Here is a 5,999-nt window from a genome sequence, read left to right as displayed (position 1 = left end):
TTCAGTTTCTAAACCATTTAAAATGGTTTAGTGCAGTTTCAGTTCAGTTTATGGAAAAACTGAACCATGCACACCCCTACTCCTATGTAATTCGAATGATGTTGATTCGAATTACACATTGTACAATAAGATACTAGAAAAAATATTATTGACATTTTATAAAATTTTGTAGATTTGTGTCTTCTGAAAAGTAAAAAAAAAAATATAGTAGAGTAAAACTTACCTGAAACCAAATAACATAGTGTAACACACATCTTTGATCAATATTAAAAAAAATTAGCCTAATTATGTACATAAAATCCTAAAAAATACAGTTCTATCTTTTTTAATTAAGTTAGCTTTAAAATACCAATAATGCTTTTTCATGTGCTGCTTTTAATCTAAAATCCTAGAAAAAAGCCAAAACAAAATCTGACGAATCAACCAATGCACAAATATATGTAGTTCGAATCAAACCGTTTCGAACTTGGATTGAATGTAATTCGAATTGAGCTACTTCGAATTAAGTACTTATACATTTTTATATAAAGTATTTAAAGTATATAAAAATGTACTCCTATTATAAAAAGAATATTTAAAAAGTCATTAAATTTTTATATGTTATTAAAATTTAATAAATACAAGTACATTTTTATATGTTATTTTTAATTCAATGTACTAATAGGAGTTAAAATTAATTTATATTTAATAATTTTATATTAAAATTAATTTACTATAATCTTGTTTTATACTTCTTTTAGTATATTTTTTTATATTATATAGTATTTTTTCTAGTATCTTATTGTACAATGTGTAATTCGAATCAACATCATTCGAATTACATAGGAGTAATTCGAACCAGCTCAATTCGAATTATGTTGAGCTCACGTTTCATAGTAATTCGAATTGCTTCAATTCGAATTATGCTTAGTTCAGGTTTCATAGTAATTCGAATTGCCTCAATTCGAATTATGTATGTTTCAACTTTGCATGTAATTCGAAGCAGCTCAACTCGAACTACATTCAATCCAAGTTCAAAACGGTTTGATTCAAACTACATATATTTATGCATTGGTTGATTCGTGAATCAGATTTTGTTTTGGCTGATTCACGTAATTTCTTTCTCCCTATTGCTTATTTTTGTTTTTTACCCTTTTAAGGATTCTATGTTATATTTTCTTAGCACTTGGCTAGATGGAAAACTTATATTGTGTGTGGCAGTATTTAAGTTTTACATAAATATATAAATAATAATATTTGAAAGACAATAAAAAATCATCTTAAATAATTTAAAATTATTTTATTTAATATTTATTAATTATTGTTAGAATAATTATATAATTTTAGAGGTAATAAATATATAATTACGAATATTATGTGTATAAAAGGGATAAGTATTGTTTTGGTCCCTAACGTTGAGGGTCAGAATCGAAACCGTCCCCAACGTAATTTTCGATTTAGAATCATACTTAACGTTTTTTTTCGTATTAAAATCGTCCTTTTAATTTTTTTGGACAAAAATACCCTCACCACTACCAACACAATTACCTCCTCCACCACCACCACCACCAACAGCAACAACACCACCACCAGCACCACCACCACAACCAGCACAACCAACACCAACACCACCACCACCACCAACACCAAGAACACCAAACAACACCAAACCAAGAAGTAGAAACAGAAAACAAGAAAACAAAAAGCAAGAAAGCAGAAGCAGAAAGCGATGCAGAGGCGGAGGCAGAGGTGGCGAGGCGGCGAGGTAGTGACCCTGACTCTCGCGTTTCTCTCTCTGCTGGCCCTCGATGGCGACGGCTCTAAGGGAGACGATGAGCAAGGACGGCGGTGGCTCCTCGGACGACGACGCACGCGACGGATCCAGCAGCGGTGGGAACAGCCGAGGCGACAGCGACAGCCGCCGTGACGATTTTAAGTCGAAAATTACATCAGAGACGGTTTCGATTCTGACCCTCAACGTTAGGGACCAAAACGGTACTTATCCCGTGTATAAAATTATAAATATTATATTATACAAGATAACTTTAAATATTATCTCCTTAATATATTATCGGTATATGAATTATAAATTTTAATAAACAATGAATGAACTAGATTATTTACTATATATAAGTTTTTTGGTGTGGAAAAGTTTAGTGTATGTCATTTTTTCCAAAGATATGTAATTGCATTATTTTGTAAAAAAGAAATACACTGTCCATTATAGAGACAAAGATTAAAAAAAAGGAGATCTCCTACTTTGATACGCACCAAATACTAACAAAAGAAAACCTAACAGAAGATATTATGAATTTACAAAATACGATACTCTATAACTTGAGTCATTCCTTGCTGGAACTTCCTTGTTGTTTCTACAATTACTGTTACTGCCAGCTTCTCACCTTCAAAGACCTCCAAATTTCTCACATTCTACAATGCCCAACACAGAGATACAAGGAGGGCTATAGAAGATTGTTCTCTTCCAATACCTCTACCTGCCATTTACCACCAGACTGCAAACTTCATGATTTCATTTTGCACTATAACATTCACAAAAAGAGAGAAAGACCAAATCTTAAGAGTGGGACCGCATTGCACCAAGGCGTGAAAGATTGTTTTGTCATCGTTTCTATATCTTAGGCATATTGCTGAAGTATTTGAAAATCTCTGGTTGATCAAATTAAGTACATGTAATTTTTTATGGGCTGCTCTCCACAGAAATTTTTTTACTTTTGATGGTAATTTTAATCCCCCAAATTGATTTTCAGCGCGTTGAATTCGTCATCACCGTTGGAAGGTGCTCAACTGGCGCATGAAAAAAATCATAAGCCATGCACCCAATACCCTGAGGCCACATCGTACTGCTTCCTCTTGTTCCAGGCCCATTCAAGCTTGTCCTCACCATCGTCGTTCAGTAGTAGGGAGAGAATTTACGAACTGAGCTCAGGAAAAAAAACTGCTTCAACTAGCATATTATTTCATCTTTCATCCATTGTAAATAAATCATGTACCTAATTGATGTCTGTTATTGGATTGTTGTTGTTACTGAGTTTATAAGAGTAGGGTGGGAGTAACCACGGGTCCTCCTAGATACGAATATTTATGCCAGCTCTAATTAAAATATGTTTGTCACTTGCTGATAACAGAATCCTCTTCCAAGCCTGAACTCTTTTCTGAATTTTATCCTTTATTGTACCGATTGAAGCCTTTTTATATCTTTGAATAATGGATGGAAGGTCTAGATATTTATCTTAGGCTCCCACATACTCTATGTTAAGTAACTCTACTGACTGTTGTCTTCTGGCGAGTGAGGTGTTTTGACTGAGAAAAATTGTTAATTTGTGGAGGTTAACTTTCTGTCCGCTAAACATCTCATATTCATTTAGTAGAGATATGATATTGTTACATGATTTCTCATTAGCCTTCCCAAAGAAGTTAAAGTCGTCAGCAAAGAGAAGATTATTGACTGTTGGAGAGCTTTTGTGAATCTAAATCTCCTGAATAAACCTGTTTTATTCTGCCATGTGTAACAGATAGGATAATCCTTCCGCACAGAATATAAATAGATAAGGTGACAAGGGATCTCCTTGCCGGATACCCTTTGTTGGCTTAAAAATTTCATAAGATTGACCTTCCACAAGAACACAGTAAGAAACAGTAATGATTAGTTATCTTATCCAAGAAATTCATCTGGTTCCAAAACCCATTCTTTCCATGATGAACCATAAAAAACTCCACTCAACTCTATCATATGCTTTTTTCATATCCAATTTAATAGCCATTTCACATTCCAATTCACACCTCTTAGTTTTGAGGTAGTGCATACATTCATGAATTAGAATATTGTTAGAAATTAATCTATCCTTTAAAAACGCACTCTGGTTTGGACTTATTAAATTTTTCATAAAATCCTGAAGTCTATGTACCAAAATTTTGGAAATAATCTTATAAAAGATTGAGGTTAAGCTAATAGGTCTGACATGTGACATGTCTTTATCATCCAGGATCTTAAGGATCAAGCAAATATGTGTATGGTTAAATACCTTGAGAATTTACCTCCACCAAAGAAGCTATGAACTGTCTTAAAAATATCACCACCCACAATGTTCCAATAAAACTGAAAAAATCGTGCTGTGAAGTCATTCTCACTTGGAGCACTTTAAAGACAAATGCTAAAAGTGGATCTCTTGATTTCTTCCATGGAGATTGGTCTTATTAGCCTCTAGTTCATGAAAGTTGTAACCGGAGGACTGAAATTACTGAATATGTCACCAGGTTCTAATGGGTTAGCGAATGAAAATATTTTCTTGAAATAATTTTCAACTACCGGAGCAATATTCTATGGATCTGAAGCTATTTACCATTATTCCGAATTAGTCCTCAAATTTTATTTTTTCGGTTTTTAGCTTGGAACTTCTGATGAAAGAACTTTGTATTGCTATCCCCTTCTTTCAACCACTTACATCTTGATTTTTTCTTCCAAAAACTTTCTTCTTTTGATAGCTTCTTTTCTAATTTATTTTTCTACCTCTAACACTTCTGGCCTACCAAAATAACCCCAATGTCTTCAACTGTTCCAACCTAAAATTTAGTTCTTCAATTACTTTCTTAGAGTTGGATTTGTTATGTTGCTATCACTCCACTAGACGGTGCCTACAACACTTCAATTTTTGTGCCAAAATATACATAGGTGAGTCATTAACTTTCATACTCTAAACTTTTGCTATCAGTGCCCTTATATCCTCCATCTCACACCACCGCTCCTAAAATTTAAATCTTCTTTTAGTAGACCTTATTGGAGGAACCGAATCAAGTAAGAGATGAGCGTAATCCAAACCATTCTCCGATAATCTTCTTACCACCACATCTACATAAGTCTCCCTCCAAGTCATTCCAACCATAAAACGATCATGCCTCGCTCTAATTAACATCTCTCCAACCCTCCTATTTGACCATGTGAATCGTTATCCTATCATCTCAAGATCAACCAATTGATTATCGTCAATAAAACCATTGAAATTTTCAATGGAGGCATCAGACCTCATATTCTCTCTCTCTTTTTCTCCATAATTTGTAATTGCATCGAAGTCACCCAAGATGATAAAGCTACCTTTAAATAATTAAAATCGAGAAAAGAGTTATTCGAATTGATTGATTTGAGTCAGCTCATTAGTACTCAAGTAAACTCCAACTAATTTCCAACTCACATTCTTATTCTCATCTTTAACCAAAATAATTATAAAAAAAAATTTTTGAAATAGAATGTGTACTTTCACATAATCTTTTCATGCTAGAGTCATTTTTTTATGTTCCATTCGAATCTACTAATATAAAACTTTGATATTCACATTATCTGATTTTACGTTCCATCATTTGAGATTAATTTTTAATGTATGTCATTTGACTCACGAATGAATTCAATTTTTCATTATGCAAGAAAATTTTATTTTATTAAAAAATGAGTATAATTATTAGTTAAAAATTAAATACGTCAAATAGCAAATGTCTTAAAAAAGTGACTCAATTTAACGGAGTGATTTTAATATTTTACTAGTGGTTGCTAAAAACCGTTATTAAATGCTTTGGTGACGAGTCACCAAAAAAAAAATGCTTTGGTGACACCCCAATTAGCAATGGTTATCTAATCATCGCGAAAAATTTTAGTGCCAGTTAAAATTATTGCTAAGCAGTGAAAACAAATGTCGTTAAACTCTTGTTTTGCTGCAGTTGATATGAGAAATAAATTTAAAAGAAGATTTAAATATTTTATTAATTTTTATAATTTTACAAAATTATAATTAGAATTTTATATTTTTTTTATTGAATTCTTACACTATTTTTAATTTTATAATTAAGTTTTTTTTATGTTAATATTAAAATTAATAGAATATTTTTCTTAAAAAATATGTGATCAAAGATCTAATTATGTTCTTAATTTTAAATATTTTCAATTTGCGAAAAATATTCAGTTAATTTTAATATTTTTTATATTAAGAATGACATAATTTTAAAATTAAATA

Source organism: Arachis ipaensis, chromosome B05, assembly GCF_000816755.2.
Source record: "Arachis ipaensis cultivar K30076 chromosome B05, Araip1.1, whole genome shotgun sequence".
In the NCBI taxonomy this organism is placed as follows: Eukaryota; Viridiplantae; Streptophyta; class Magnoliopsida; order Fabales; family Fabaceae; genus Arachis; species Arachis ipaensis.
This window is presented reverse-complemented; position numbering follows the sequence as displayed.